The sequence below is a fragment of the Ambystoma mexicanum genome, chromosome 3p (genome assembly GCF_040938575.1).
Source record: "Ambystoma mexicanum isolate Mex_15411 chromosome 3p, UKY_AmexF1_1, whole genome shotgun sequence".
In the NCBI taxonomy this organism is placed as follows: Eukaryota; Metazoa; Chordata; class Amphibia; order Caudata; family Ambystomatidae; genus Ambystoma; species Ambystoma mexicanum.
In genome coordinates, this window is record NC_090925.1 from 187,931,899 (window position 1) to 187,948,965 (window position 17,067).

Genomic DNA, 17,067 nt, shown 5'->3' on the forward strand with positions numbered 1-17,067 from the left:
CTGATTTTTAGTTAATCCTTTTCTTCACTCATACCTTCTTCTCGTCTCAATTTTTTTTTTCTTGCCCCCTAATCTTGCATTTACACCCCTGCCAATCTGTCATTTTCCTTTAAGTTTGCTCACCTGTTTTCTTTTTTATCTTCTCACTTATTCATCTTACTTGCTTATTCTCTTTGACCCAACTTCTACTATCCTTATTGTCCTATTTTAATCTCTTCCTTGCTTTTGCAATCTAGTTGGCTTCCTCTGATTTGCTTCACTCCAGAAAGCTTCTTTGTAGTTAGGGAGATTTTTGTGCAGGCCTTTTCTGAGGGGTGAGTGGAAGAACAGTGTGCCCTCTCCGTTGGCCCAAAACTCTCAATGGGTAAGGTAGCAGAGTATTTAAGGCTTCACTCAGTCCTATAAACATACAGCAGATATTATATATATTATGTAAGGATGCAGAAGCAGAAAGCTCAGTGGCATTGTGGCTGATACAAACTTTTATTTCAAAGAAAATCAATGAAAACCCTATCTCGCCCTATAACTAAGAGGGGTTTCCCTGCCTCAAATACTAAGGACCCGGTCATGATGTCCATCGAAATCAAAGTAGTCCACCGTCCTGTGTCAAAATGCCTATTTCCAACCCTCAAACTTATAACTAATAAGAAAAAAGGGGGAAGAGGAGACTTCCAGATCAAGAGGAAGCACTCCCCTCCTCTGGACAACATTTAATTGTATAGGAGAACTTCTCCCTTCTACAAAATGCAATAGTTCCAAATTCACTCAAGGTAGCAAGATCAAATGTAATAAATTAAACTAAAGCATAGTTTTCTAACATAAAGTTCTCCAAGCAACACCAGGGGCAATGATTCCCTTCCCCTGGCCTTTCTCAGGCTCTCAAAAAAGGTTCAATACAAAGTGCTCAATGCTAGGGGGACTGTCTCCTTTCCCCTGGCCTTTCTCAGATTTTCACAAAGCCACGAGGATACCTTCCTCTCTTGGCCTCGCCACGCTTCCTAACAACACCAGGGGGAAAGACTCCTTTCCCCTGGTTAAAGTGTCCACAAAGGCCAAGAGGTTGCCTTGCCTCTCTTGTCTTTCCAATTACCTCTCAATGCCAGGGGGACTCACTCCCTCTTTCTCCCTCCCCTTGGTTAAAATGTTCACACTGCCAAGCGGTAACTTCTCTTCTCTTGGCTTTCCAATTACTTCTGAAACAATACCGGGGGCAGGGGGGTTGACTCCCTTCCCCTGGTTACACTGTTGACAAGGCCAAGAGGTATGGGTCTTCCCCTGCCAGGCTCACACCGTCTTAGATTGTCAGTCTTTTTATCTGACTTGGTTTCCCAGATTACCAAGTACTAGGACTATGAATAACCTCGTGGATGCATTACTCAAACAAAGATGACAACTCTTTAATTCCTCTTTAATCTTAAGGAGTATGCCTGGTTCACTAACCTGCCAGCCCTCTTAAGGTTCGTTTCTCTTAGGTCCCACACCATTATGTTGTATTGGTTTTCTATTTTCTTTATATTCAGAAAACCTGGCTTCCACCCGTGACAGGAACTGTCTGTTATAAAATGTCTGCTCTTCTTTTCATATGGGCCCCAGACCTGACTTCCACTGTGCAGGCCTCCTGCGCTTTCCCGACAGTGCCTTGGTGTTCCATCCCTCTTCCGTTGGCTCACTGGTTTTTGTTCTTGACTTCTGGAGACATGTGCAATCTTTGTCTTTCAGTTGCTTCATTAATGTTCATTTGCTTGGGATAATATTTGCTCCAGCTTTCTCCATATTGACCTCTCAAGCATGATGAACCGTGCAAATTCTGTCTTTCTAATTTAGTTGGTCGGTTTTCAAAATGTACCTTTAATTGTTGATGTGCCTGTCGCTACGCCCCGGGGTTCCCATCTCTCTTGGACGATTCACAGGTTTCTTATGGCATTCCCGACCCTCTGCATGTTGATGTGGCAAAGTCTCAACACGGGAATGGCGTCCCCCACTTTTTACAACTGCATTGTTTTGAATGCCTACTTGAATCAAAACTGTCAAAAATAGGGGATGTTAAATAAGCATTATGTTTAATGGTAATTTGCTCAGTTTTACAATTTGCCACCAGTATTTTAAAGGTTACAATTTCAGAGGGGGACGTGGGGGTAAGAATAGGGTGTCTTTTCTAATGGAGTCATCACTTCCTACTGATTAGTCATCCCCTCCCACCTGATCCTCCCTCAGAATATCACCCCCAGGTAGTGGCTGCCTACCCCTTGCCATGTGGGAACAGCTCATCACCGGGGAATCAGTGATGACTCTGCCGGATTCATCACAGCGCACAGGTGAGTTTGGGTGCATGTTTACTTCTTGCTCCCCTCGGTTGGGGGGCGGGGGGGTCTAATCCAGACTGACATAGCAACAAACAGGACACCTGCGAAGATGTCCCACGAGGCAGCAGACTGCATCCACAAAGACACTACATGAACATAGAAGAACCCAATAAAGATTGCGGGCCATCTCAGGGGAATATGGAGGGGCAACCAGCCAGCAGGAAATGGGCCCACTGAGGGGGCAACAGGAGCCAGCACTGCCGACCAGGAGGGTGTAGCATGAATGAACAACAGTCTTGCCAGGCAAGAAGCCAGCAGGAAGCTGAGGAAGCTAGCTATCACCACTTGGAGGTGAAAGGTTGGCAGTCTCCGGTCTGTGCTGCTGCAACAATTGTTTCAGTATTGATGTAGAGGTCTATGCATTGGCCACTGGAAAAGGTACTGGATCACAAAGGTGAATTGCTTGAGCTGGTTAGCAGTGCAGCTCTCTGGCAGCTGTTGTTGAAGGTCTAAATACTGGGAAGTGAAGTTTGTATCAAGCAGAGGCAGTTTAGGTAGGATCCGGACTTATCAGAGCCCTACTTTTTCTTTAAGGTTCTTCTTTCGCTTTTGTACAGACTGGCCTCATGGCTCTGTCCATTACCAGTGCTCTGGGTGTCAAGTACTTTAGTATGGCTCACTCCAGTAGCGGATTGTCTTATAGCCGAGTGGGATCAATGCACTTGGACATCAGCTTGGTGGTCTTTACGTGTCTCCTCATATAGAATTATCAGTAGATATTCTATATACAGAATGAGTTCCCAAACTCCCGCTTGACATCATTGGTCTCTCCCTACTCTCCCCTCTCTCAAGGGCCATAAAATCCCAGGGATGTTCCTTGGATCAGTGGGTTGTTTAGTCTTTAAATTCCTTACATTCTTTGGCTTAAAGTTATGTGGACCCTGGGATCTTCAACGTTAACCAGCAACCAATAAAAAGGGAAGATGTACCAAAAACTCTGATTGCTTCTCCAAAATCTTCCATAATGAAAAGTCTCTACAACTCTGAGGTCCTGTCCTGGCAGCTTCTCAGTCACTTACGGACTGGATGCTTTAAGTGACCTTTTCTCTTCTTTCCTTCACTCCAGGCATTGGTATTTCTTTCTTTGGTTTGCTTCTCAGCTTCTTTTGTCCTTGTTTTGCCATGTTATTTAGAAACCCATACACTTGATTATTGCAGCCTGGTGCACCTGGGCTAGTTGCAGCAAGTGGGAGGGATTCCGGTCTTGATGCAAGGTCCCAGAGCATCAGCCCAGGACTGAGGCACTCGAGCTGGTTTAGAGGCTGTGGGTGATATTGCATTTCCTTGCCCTGGCTAGTGGACCTGCCTCTGTTTCCTGAATACCCCACCTTCCTTTGCCTCCTTGCCATGCTGACACAGTATTGTTCCTCATCATATCCTTTCTAGTCCTATTCTCCTCCTAGAACTTTGATCGTCACAACCTTCACTTCGCACCTCCTTGTCACTTCGTCACATGCTCATTTCTCCTCTCCTTTCCCACTCGGATCCTTCAGCTGTATGATGTGCCTGGGTTTCTTCCCAAGCCTTCCTTGACTATCCTTTTTCTCCTCCCCTCTTGCTATTTCTCTTTTCTCTTCTATGTGTCTTTACACCTCATTTCTTTTGAGTTCTCCTTCCACCTCCTTTCAGTTTTCTTTATCTCTTTCCACCAACTGGTCCTTTACCACCGCTTCTTCTCAAAGCTTCTTCTCAATTCTCCAGCCTTTATCATAGCAGCCTCCTCCTCTCCTCTCCAGCTCTTCTGCCGCCAAACCATTCCATGGTGACTGCTCCCCAGCCCCCACAACCCCTGCCCCCACTGGTATTCAGGTGTAGAAATGGGTTTTGACACTTGATTGGTTTTTCTCTCCAGGCACAGCCTTCCCGCAGCCTCGTAGGCCCTGCCCTAGCCTTATGCAGACAAGCAGACACTCGGGTTAAAAAGGGAATTTGGGAGTTATGAAAACATTCAGAAGTAGGCATTCGTTCAAACTTTTGGCAGACTTCTTGTTCACTGCAGCCCTTGCTCTCCAAGGTAAACAGTGCACCATAATTTGTGAGAAATCTGAGGGCATCTTCGCTGCTTTCCCTGGAATAGCCTCCACGCAAGTGGCCTGGGAAAGGCCGAAGCTACCAGATCCTGACCCTGGGGGTGGCTATATGAAGGAGGACTACCTGAGGGGAGGCGACCCAAAGGAAAGTGTACCCATGGATGAGTCATGGTATGCTTTTATCCCCTTTGATGGTACACCTTCTAGTCCCCATGCCCTTATGGGTCTTTGTACTCTTCCCCATCTAATTCCCTTGACTGCCAGTATTATTATCCACACTTTGGTACTGGGACGAAGAAGAGGCAACAAAAACAGACAAGACTGCAGAAGTAACATTGCACGGTCTAGTTGTCAAATGCTTAATCAGGCTTGGGGGACGTTTAAATGCTGGCACTTCAATGAAAGTGGAGCAAGCTGCTGGACGAGTTTTGGACTGGTGTGCAACGCCGTAGCAGAGGAAGCAGAACAGGACCACCGCTTGGCAGGAGACCCCAGGACCACGAGCGGTGTGAAGGTGGAACCGGGTCCTGAGAGGGTCCCTAGAGTAGGAACTCTGAACTGCAGAGGCCACGCAGCGGGAAGCAGTGTTGTGGAGGACCGTCCCGTAAGAGAGATGCTCTCATCTGCTCGTTGGTTCTGCGTGGCTTGCGACCACCAGAGTGTAAAAGGGGCAGAGCAGGCTCCATTGCTGAGCGACGCTGGCCACTAGAGTGCGACAGCAGAGGACAGGAGCCCTGGACACGGCAGAGGAAGCAGCCGCAGCATATCGCACGGAGGCGACTAGAGAGGCCGGTGAGTTTACCGGAGTGTGGCGACCCACAGGACGCTTTTTAAGCGAACACTAGCTGTGCACTGTGATTTTGAATATCGAACTGTCATAAAACAAGATAATGATGCTTTAATAAGTCAAGAGCCAAGTAAATGCAAGCATTGCTGAGAGCCAAATGAGTGCAAATATTGGCAAGAGCCAAGTGAATGCAAGTGTTGCTAAGGGCCAAGAGAATGTTGATACAGAATTGGTAACCTGGCAGGAGAGTATAGCAGGTTCCCACTGAAGAAGAAACCTTGTGAGTTGTATATTGATGAACTCGTGGGAAAGCTGGCAGGGAGATATACCAGCTTCCCAAGGAAGGAACTTTTGTTTTATGAACCTTTGGAGAGGTTTGCTAGACAAGAGGGGCTGGGACGCACCACCTACGTGTCAGGAGGAAATGTTATATCTATCTATCTCTCTCTCTCTCTCTCTCCTCTCTCTCCTCTCTTCCCTCTCCCTCTCTCTATGAAGATAGAATACATCATGGTTCCTAATTGGGTCTGACAGGCATCCATGCAATTCAGGACAACTGTTGTTCTGCTCCTTTCCTGCCTCTAGCACCTTGATGATGGTCAACTTGAATGTCTATATTCGCATAATTTCACAATTGATGTACATGCTATGCCCTTCCATCACAGGCTACATCTGGAACTTAACAGACACTATTCAAATCCAGTATTTTACAAAACATTTGATTATCTAAACCCTTTGTTTTCTCCACAATAAACATAAACTTTATCATGATGATGTAAATGTTTGACAGTATAGATTCAAGGCCTGGAAATGAAGAGGACAAGAGATCTAAGGACAAGAGATCTGCATTTTTTTTTTAACTGATAATGAGTTTTTATCATCAGTTGCCCATTAGCTAGGGCATTCCATAATTTAATAAACCACTGAGTGTTTATTCGTCACCCAATTAGTAATTAGTTTTAGTGCTCAACATTTGGCAATTTTACTACCTTTTGGTGACTAAAGTGGAGAAATATTTTTGGCTGGCAATTCTATAAGTATAGTTGCTGATCCCAAGGGAAAGGGAATCCCAGCATGTTTGCTTTAGACTAAACTATTTGTTTCCAAATAAGGGCTGTTTTATAGCGCCTGCAACCATGTTTAGCAATGTGCTGACTTCTTCACAGCCCTCCCTCCAGCAGCTGTTACTGTGTCATAACATGTAGACTTGAGTGTGTCTGGTACCAGTGGTATAAAGCTTATGCATCTGTTCTTTATATTTGCCACAAATCAGAGTTTATGGATGTAATCCATATTTTCTTCCACTCGTCTTACTCTAGCTACTGCCAAATTCATAATTCGGTTTGTCTGTGAATCGTCACTTATGGGGCTTCTTCTTTGTTATTATTTATGAATTGTTGAAATATGTTCTCAGGGCAACATGTGGTGTTTAAGGAGGCCCTCTAAAATAAGGTTAGTGCAATTGTTTCTTCGAATATGGCTTTTGGGTGCATTTCCTGTATTGGAGTTTCTGGCATTGGAATTTAATTAGTTTCCATTTGATGAAAATGCTTATATTCCTGGAGGGATTTATTGGTTTTCTTTGTAAATTAATCTGATGATTAAAGATGGCCACCCACTTACCTGGCAAATGTTTTTATATTCTCAGAGCTGGGGACATTCTAGATTGCAAAGTAAGGGAGTGAGGAGGCGAGAGAAAAGATGTTAGCTCTAACCGACCACAAGCCTATCCCAAAGTTCTAGGACTGTGTTGGTCATAGAAAATGTTATTCTGCTTAGACAACCAGATTACAGGTTTCAAAATGAACACTGGATGAGTATGAACTCAAAGCAGCTTTAGGGTATCGGGCATCACCCAGTAAGCAGTCGCTACTTCTGAAGAACAAGGAATTCGCCACAAGTCTGACCTCTGTGAGATGCAAACGCTACATTGTTCTCCACTACATGTATAACGCCATTATTCCTTAAATGTCTTCTAGATATGTACTTTTATACACCTTCCCAAACACATTTGCATCAAATCAGTATTTTTGTATGGAACGAGTTTGCCTGGGATTCAAACATAGCTGTTGATGCCAATTTAACCAGGGTCTTCTAGGCCATGCGCAGCGTTAAATAGCTCCTAGCAGTTTCAAACGCTGAGATGTTTCTCTTCCTTTGCCTAGCCAGACCACAGTCCATGACCTGTTGTCTTTTGAATTCTTTCTTACTCCAATAATTGATAATTGGAGTCGGCCACCAGGGGTGCCGGATGAAGACCTAGCTCCACGTCGCCCCACCGGGGCTGCCCAAACCCTTCATAATCCTGCCGTTTCTTTGGATCTTTCGGTGACCTGAACCACATACCACTGAAGGGGAACGCACCAGCATCTCCCCTGAAAAATCTGACCTGTCTGGGGTCTCCCGCACCGTGGGAAAGCCCTGCCGGAGACCGCGAGGCAAGCCGCGTGGCAGAGCCGGCGTGAAGGAAGTGCCGTCACCAACTGTGCCCGACGGTGCCCCGCTGGAGACACGCCCGACACATCGATCGATCCCCGCGGGCTCGCTCCTTGAGGCTCCCGGGACAGCTGCCGCGGGACCGGAGTCATCGTCCAGCGAAGAGGGAGGTGAGGACTTCCCCCACCCCCCTTTCCCCTCTGGGCCTCCGCTGCAGCCACTGCCAGCCGCAACCACCGGACCGGCTGGTCCCGAACATCGAGGGGTGCCCTACTGGATCTGGGGCTGCCCCCTCCCCCCCGCACGACACCCGCGCGGGCTCTCCCTCTCCGGCCCCCGCCGCCCGGATCGAGGGCTGCCCGCGGGAGAAAAACAAGTGCGGGGGAGGCACACACGGCGGCTGGAGGAGGGGAGGTAAAACCTTGGGGGAGGCCGGCAGAGGGGATAGAATACTAGCGGGTCAGAACACTAGCGGGTCAGAACGGACCTGTTGGGGGAGTACTCCTGGCCCCAAGCGCTGCAAATTGAGGTCCCCTGCCAAGGACGTGCAATTCAACTGGAACAGTGAAGGTGCCCGCACCAAGCACCTGTAAAAAGCACCCGCCTCGCACTAAGAGGGAAACCAAGGATTAACTCCCAGGTGCCTGGGCACAGACTTACCAGCTCGGCCGGAGCAGGCACGCCATTACATAAGACTGGCACCACCCCCACCGCCTGCATAATCATCCCCCTCCCTGAATTACAAGCCAAAGCATGCCCATGGTTGGGTCATATTGAAAACAGTGTAAGACTGCGCAGGCCAAGGCCCGACAGGGGGCAAAGCAGCACGGTGGAAACGGGGATAAGGTCACCAATCGATAGCCTACGGGAGGCTACAGAAGCACAACGAAACGAAGGGCTAAAGACCACCCAGGGGGAAACCTCCGGTCCAACGAGACATACCCGCACCCAGAGCCACCCCTTAGGGTCAGAATGGGAAAGGATCAGCCCCGCAGGGAAACGACCCAAAACAAAATAGACAAATACACGATGAGCACCCCAGCGGCTCTCCCGGATCCAATTAGCGGTGTGGATAACGAGGCAACGAAGGGGGGTGCAGCCCAAACGCTGTCTCTCACCGACATCATGGCAGCAATCAACGACTCCAGAACCTCGGTGGAGACCAAAATAGACGGCTTGGCCTCTGAGGTGTCCTTTGTGAGGCAAGACTTAAGGAACCTAACTACCAGGGTTGGGGAAGCAGAACAAAGAATATCCGACACCGAAGACACAGTTAAAAACCTGGTAGGCCGCCTTGAAAAAATGGAACGGAAAATCACCACGCTGGAAAACAGAGGCGAAGATAGTGAGGGTAGGTCCCGCCGGAACAACCTCCGCATACTCGGCCTCCCGAGAAAGAGGAGGGGCCCTCCATGGAGCTCTTTCTGGAAGGCTGGCTAGCAGACCTGATGGCTCCCAAGCAACTCTCCAAATTTTTCTCAATAGAAAGAGCACACAGGGTTCCGACGGGCAGACCAGTCCCGGGGGCCCCCCCCGCGAACAGTGATCGCAAAACTCATGAATTACAGGGACCGAGACACACTACTGAACATGGCAAGGGCGACTGGCCCCATCACTTACAATGGTAACCGAATCGGGTTCTTCCCCGACTATACGAGAGAGGTCCAGAAGTCGGGACAATCCTACGACTCCATCAAAAAGAAACTGTCCCCCCTGGGCATCACATACGCACTCTTTTTTTCCGGCAACATTCAAAGTGTACCACAACAGCAAGGTTCAAGAGTTCTACACTCCCCGCGAGGCCTGGGAGTGGTTAGAAACACAGGTCCTCTCTACTCCATGCCCGGATAGACCGGGTCGAAACACACCCCGCAGGAACGATGGAGACAACGACCACCCTACTGGACAGGTCATCCCACCATGTGGGGAAGCGGAAAAACCCGGACCTCCGATCGACATGGGACCCACTTGAAATTGAGCAAATACTGAGGGACATGACAAAGGAAACAGTATGAGATCCTTACAGCCGGCGGCCCCGGAGGGGGACTCTTCACTGTTAGTTCTACTCTACGTTCAGTGGCTGTTTCGAACCACACGAGTTGCGGGGAAGGGTCCTCCTGAATAACCCCCCCCCACCATCCCCCAGCCCACCCCCCCCAGTTGGGGCTTTTGTCCCCCTTAAGTAGTTTAAATGGTTAAGGGAACAGGTACTTCTGGTTGGGGGGAAGTGCAGGGTGGGTGGAGTTCGGGGTTTTTGGGGAGGGAACGGAAAGGCCTTATGTCACAAGTATCAGCAATAAAGGTCAGCAAACGTCCCCCCCCTGCTGGCCCGCACGTACCCATCTACACGGACATGGCCTACGGTTCACAGGTTAGGGTCCTAGAGTTTGCACATGCAGTACACAAAATTGATCATCAAATGAGAGTGGCAGACGGGCTCAGGCGTCAGTTACACCTCAGAACGGCCGAAAAGATAGGAACACCGGAAACACACCACATCCTTCCATGTAACCCCAAACCAAGACTCACACCGCAAAAGAGACAAATATCCCTGTTGACCTGGAACGTGAAAGGCTTGGGGTCGGGCATAAAGCGTAAACTGGTACTCCAATACCTTAACCTCCATTCCCCAGATATTGCATTCATAACAGAAACCCACCAGATCGGTACCAACAGTGGGCTCTTTAGGAAATCAAGTTACCCACACACATACCTCGCTGGGTTCTCCAGAGGCTCCAGTGGAGTCATGATCCTCTTACATAAAAGATTTCCGTTTAACACAAGGAAAGTCAAAGCAGACCCTCTGGGAAGGTTTGTGATGGTACTGGGTGAACTGCGGGGGAGACCTGGGGCCTCGTGGCAGTGTATGCACCTCCCACGCTTACAGCAGAACTCCTTGCTGAGCTCCAAGATATAATACTAGAAGAACGGGCGGACTCATGGGCAATAGGGGGGGACTTCAATGAGGTCATGGAGGTAGCCTGGGACAGAACACACGTGGGCAGCAGAGCGGCGAACATCCCGACCAAACTCCGCACCTTTGCAGAAGCTATGGGGCTATCTGACACATGGAGGGCAGCCCACCCAATGGACCGGGGCTACTCATTCTATTCCAACGCACACCGGTCCCTATCCAGACTCGATTATATCCTCACCCCTATAAATATGGGCCATCGACTATTGTCCGCAGAATTCCTGGCGAGAGGGATTTCTGACCACTCCCCCCTGTTGGTGAAACTCAAGGGTCTAACATCAAAACAGGAACCCACCTGGTGCCTGAACACCTATTATTTAGGGATACCCGAAATACTGGAGGGGCTCGTGAATAAAACGTTGGAATACTTCGACTTGAATGAGGAGGCAGTGGACTGCCGAATAATAAGGTGGGAGGCGTACAAGACCGTCATAAGGGGGGAAGCAATATCCTTGGTGGCAGCTCACCGCAAACAGCACAGCGAGGCAATCTCCGAAGCAGATGCCCAGGTAACTAGGCGGGAGGAGCAGTTCCTCGAAGAGGGAACCTAGGAGGCACATGAGGCCTTGGTAACAGCCCAAACAATCCTGAAAGACAGGGCCTTAGATAATGCCCGAACCGCCCACTGGCTGGTCAGGAGCCAGATATATGAGAGGAGAGACAAAGCCACTAAAACACTAGCCTGGCTGGAATGTAGGGCGCAGAGCAAAGGACAAGTACGGGCCATCCAAACCGAGGATGGGGATTTACTAACGGGGGACGCTGAGATAGCGGGGGCCTTTGCAAACTACTACAGAGAGCTATACTCTCCGCAAATACGAGAACCCCCAACAAACACCTCAAACTTTCTGGACGCGATCACAATCCCCCGCCTCTCTGAACTCCAGATAGAACAGTTAGATATAGCCATCACCGAAGACGAGGTAGGGGAAGCCATCTCACAACTACAGACGGGGAAGACCCCTGGCCCCAACGGGTTCCCAGTGGAACTGTGGAAAAAACTGAGCGTAACGACAACGAAACATATGCACACCATGTTCCTCTGTAGCAGAGAACAGGGCACCCTCCCCCCAGACCTCCGAAAAACGACAATAGTGGTGATCCCCAAAGCAGGGAAACCCCCAGAGCACTGCGCCTCTTACAGGCCCATTTCTTTAATAAATGGAGAGGCCAAAACACTAGCCAGAGTCCTCGCCAATAGACTGCTGGGTGTGATTGGATCTCTAATCCACCCAGATCAGTGTGGATTTATGCCCGGTAAATCCACACGAATGAATCTCCGCAGGGTCCAGATTGCCCTCGACCGGGCGGACGAGATCCCATCCCCGCTGGCCCTCCTTGCGGGGGACTTTGAGAAGGCTTTCGATACAGTGGGATGGGATGCCCTGTGGGCCATAATGGAACCCATGGGCTTTGGACAACATTTCATGTCATGGGTTAAACTCCTTTACTCCCTCCCCGAGGCCTGTGTAAGAGTCAATGGGAAATCATCTGCCACATTCCCGCTGAGTATGGGGACCAGGCAGGGATGCCCCTTCTCTCCGCTGTTGTTTATCCTCGCCATCGAGCCTTTGGCAATCCGGCTGAGAACTGATACACAATGGACAGGATTTGCCTGGCCACGGGGCGGGGAGGAATGGGTCTCGCTGTACGTGGATGACCTTCTGATATATCTGAGCAACCCAATAATCTCCTGCCCGATTGTGACCAGAACCCTGGAGGAATACCAACACTTCATGGGACTCCGGGTCAACACACAGAAAACGATCTACTTCCTGGTACAGGGAGGGGAGGAAGCAATCCCAGATCCCTGTCCATACTCCGTTTCGATACTGGGCTTCACCTACCTAGGCATACGAATTAACAAGACACAGGAGGACTTCCCCAAATTTAACCTGCACCCGATAATGGAAAAACTTGAGAACGATGTCGCCCAATGGCACTCCCTCCCACTTTCATTACTCGGGAGGGTGGCACTTTTTAAGATGCTGGCACTCCCGAGATTTCTGTACGTCCTCCAAAATGCCCCGCTCCCCATCCCGGCCACAACATTCGCAGATATCAACCGGACCCTCCGTACACTTCTCTGGGGAGGGAAACAGCCGCGCATTGCCTTAAAAATGCTCTACCGCTGTGTGTGGGAAGGGGGTATAGGACTGCCCAACATTCGCACATACTACTGGGCGGCAGAAGCGGGGGTGGCAAATGAATGGCTACACGGGGACCCGCTGCTACCACATATCCGAGTGGAGACGGGGGACACCGGCCCTCCCTCCCCCCTGCACATACTATACGATAGCCCAAGGAACCTAAGAGCAGCACTGACCGGGTCCCGTCACATTCAGCGGGTTTGGAGGGAGATACATAGATACATAGGCTGGGAAGACAGACTAACCCTGATCCAACCCCTCTGGCGTAATGCACATCTTCCCGAAATACAAAAAATGGGCCACTTTGAAATCTGGGAGAGGAAAGGGATATCCACACTGGCGGACATTGTCCAGGAGGGGCGACTGATAGCCCGTGTTTTGTTCGCAGGGTTTCAAAGTCTGTCACCCATGGACCGCTTTGGATACCTCCAACTCACGCACGCCATTAATACCCAATTCCCGAACCTGGCCGACATACCTGCCGGCTCTCCCTTGGAAACAAACATACTCCCACAACGTATCCCTCACAAGGTAACCTCCACCCTCTATCAGGCAATTAACTCCTTTGGATCCGGGGAGCTCGTCAACCTCAGGGCTAAATGGGAACAGGACCTGGGGCCACTGGAGACGGAAGAGTGGGTGGAAGCCCTGATGTCCCTGATGGAAATAGGTATTGCTGCCAAGCTCAGGCTGATTCAGCTCCGAATCCTACACAGGTCCTACTACTCCAGAACGCAAATGGCCAGTTGGGGAGGGGATGGCGACGCAGAATGCAACCGATGCAAAAGGGGAGAGGGCACTTTCTACCACATGTGGGAATGCGGGGTGCTGCAGGAGTTTTGGACTGCATGTCTACTCCACCTCTCCAGAATACTTGGCACCACAATCCTGAGAGACCCTAAACTTATCCTGCTGGGTATAGGAGGCGAAACTGACCTTAATAAACACGGAAGAATATTTCTAGCAGTAGCACTTGGAGCGGGAAAGAGACTGACGGCAGCCACATGGGGCTCGGGGGACAGGATAACCATTGACAGATGGTCCAATGAAATGGACAGATGCGCCTCCCTGGAGAGGCGAATCTATAATGCGAGGGGATCCCCCCGTAAGTTTCAGAAAATATGGGGAAAATGGGAACTATAAAACACTAAGGCCAAGAACAAGGGACAGCTGTGATGCCCAGCGCATCTGCCGGACTGGCGGTGCGGACTATCAGCCCCCCTGCCCCCTTTGTACTACATAACTGTCGAGCTATGTTATGCACTGCTATCTATTGCGACCTCAATCACAGGTCTCCTAATGTCTTTGTGTACTCATGTTGATTGTGCTACCTTTCTTTTTCTTCTTTTGTGCTCTGTTTAACAAACCAATAAAAAAAGATGTATAAAAAAAAAAGAAAAATTGATAATTGCTCTTCATAGTAGTCTCAACATCACGGGTCCCCATCACCCCTGGTTCCGAGATCGCTCTAAACACGCTCTGCTTCTTCCCATGCCAAATAAATGTAAGCAAATTCTTTTTGTTAAGCCTGAATTACTATTTTGGGTATTCTAGGGTCACTTTTTGAGGCCCCTCAAGTTTTTGCTTTATCGTTCCCCCTGTCTTTTCTGGTTCTTTGATCTCTTTTTGGAGACCAGAGTGACTTCTCCCGAGTCCCCCTGCCATTACGTCCCTTTATACCTTGTATATGGTATTGGGTCGACCCAGTCGTAGGGGGTGCCTCTCGGGCACCACATTTATACCTTAGTGTAATTGTTTCACTATATATTGGTTTTAGGGAATAGGTTGGTGATGGTTGTGCTTAATGTTTGGCTTCAACAAGAGTACAAGCCATGTCACAGCTTTGGTAGCCCAATGCATATTTTTGGTAATCATTCGGGCACCAATGTTTTTTTTAAATCCTGATTATGACCATTTTCTTTTCTAGGACTTCCCTTTGTCTAGGTGACCCTGAGGTGGCCTCAAAATAGCCGTTCTGACCATGTGGGCTTTTTATGTACCCGTTATGGTAGCCTCCATCCTGGTCCTAACTGATTTAGGCTAATTTCAGTCCCTCGACAAGCCCTCTCACTTCATGTGGAAGTTGCTTTGTCTGAGTGGCAGTCCAGTGACCAACCATCTTACCTTCCCATCCCTATTTTGTGATTGGCTGGCTGGCCTGTGGGGTATTTGGGATCTGCCCTGTCCTTAACTCTCTCTCTCTCTCGCTGCTGTGCTCCTGGAATTTGGAGGTGGCAGGTCTGGCGACCTGCTCAAATAGGTGTTCTGCCAGTTCCTGACATTTTTCCTGTTTTCAAAGCCCCAACTTGCCAATGCTTATTAGGTGCAGTAGCTTGGCCTTATTCCGGTTTCGGTGTTTTGCTGTCAGAAGTCCAGTCTGGATTTCTTTTAGACTCCAGGTTACTCCCCTCATCTGTTGGGTTGAGTACTCCATCTTCCATTTCGAGGCTTGTTTTGCGCGCATGCCACACTTTTAACACATGATCTTCTGCTTGGCTGTGTGTTGCTGCAGGAGTCCAATGAGGTGCTGCAAGTGAATCACTGTGGTGGATCTTCAGTTTGGGACGTCTGAGAGTACCATCAGCCATTGTCTCCATCTTGGAACCATTTGTTGCTGTGCTGCTGCCTTTTTCTTGTTCGCCCTGCTGCTGGGAGTCGTTTGTTCGGGTTCCCGTTTTCTCCTTGGAGTCTCATTCACTGCTTCTTTCACTCATGACTTGACTGTAGAGATGCTAGGTGGTGCCTTTCATTCTCTCATGGTTTGCTACAGCCTTTGTTGGCCCAGAATTAAAGTCTTTGAGAAGCAATTCCTGCAAACCGCACCTGTTGAAGAGTTGTCTATTTACCAGAGTATTTCACTTCCCTGGATTTGTGTGTGGACTAATTATACCTCTGTCCAGAAAGTGAAGCCTTGTCTCTCTGTCCACACTACCCACTTTTAAGAGATGTTTGGCTTCCCTTTGTCAGGTGTTTTAGCCTTTCTCATAGGGTTAGTTGTTGTCCCACCCTCAACAGGGGGTGGTCCAAAAACCACCTGAACACTTCTGAAAATACATTAAATCTAGGCTAGATCCTTTTGTGGAGATTGCTTGGTAGAAATAGAAAGGGTGGAATGTTCATTTTAATTCTATCAATGAAAGGGGAAGTCTCTTCAAAAGAGTCGGATGCTGGTTAAGTGAGTTGAAAAGATTGTATTTGATAAATCTTAGACTATTTAAAGTGTACTTTTTGTTTCTGGTTCCGCTTCGGATTCTCCATTTAGGGCAATATGTAATACCTTGGATTTTTAGGAATGTTTTCCTAAAGTCCGATATTGAAAAAGAGGTTACAATCACTAAAGCATAAAACACAATTGACCATCAATGGATCTTGGAACAGTATTCCTACTCAGTCACCCAGAATAATGCAATAAAACCACAAATTGGATGGGACCATAGTAAACCTTAGCAAAAGCTTCCAAGAATCATCAATAAGGATTTCTGTAACATTTACCTTCCTGATAGATTCTGTCTGTACCTCGTTACTGGTTGCAGTTAGTGTTTCAAGTATATTTATCATAACAAAAATGAAAGGGCTGACTTTAAAAATGGTTATAAAATCACAGGTTAATATAAAATGGTGAAACTAAGGCCAGGGCTCACTGATGTACCGCCTTCTCCCCGAGGATTCAAGAAAAATGTCCAGGCACAGGTAAGTATCCCAGATTTGCTTTAGCATTCCAGTGTCCGTTCACAACACCATACGAAGTAATGTGAAAAGTTAAAGGCCCATCCACACTACTGGAGGGAAGTCTGATATACCCCAGGGAAGGCCACATGAGACACAAGGAAGAGTTCCAGAGTTCAGAAGGTGGGCTCCAGAACAGAAAGACCCCCAATGAAAGTCTATAGAGAATTGCGGTTAAGAGTTGCTTCCCAGGAATATCTACCATCGACCAGGGGAATACGCAGGAGTGAATATCGTAAATAATCGCCCTTCCCAGGACCCGAAGGTAGATAACCACTTGGGTGATTTCGGCAAAAACCCTTCCACTGAACAGAAACAACCTGGTAAGGGAACTGCTCTTCAACAGTTGCTGTTTTTAGGATCTGGTTTCAGGGCCTTGCACCCTAAACCAACGATGATACCAGCAACACAGGCCAACAAATACTTTTCCTAGGACATCTACCTTCTATCCCAGAGTGAAGGATCCCATGAAAGCCTTCATGAAGACTGGCAAACCCCGAGCTCATGCACAGAGAGCAACACCCACTAAACCACCAGGGAATGTTACTGATAAAAGGCCTTGTAAGAAACCTGAGGGTATTCTCCCAAGTAAACCTCAGGA

At 48.5% G+C, this 17,067-nt stretch overlaps 1 protein-coding gene across 1 annotated transcript in view; it reads left to right on the top strand.

The window, feature by feature from the left end:
- The window catches only part of LOC138580226 (centrosome-associated protein CEP250-like), a 1,782,457-nt gene that overhangs the window by 323,411 nt on the left and 1,441,979 nt on the right, over positions 1-17,067 (top strand). The window lies entirely within an intron of this gene.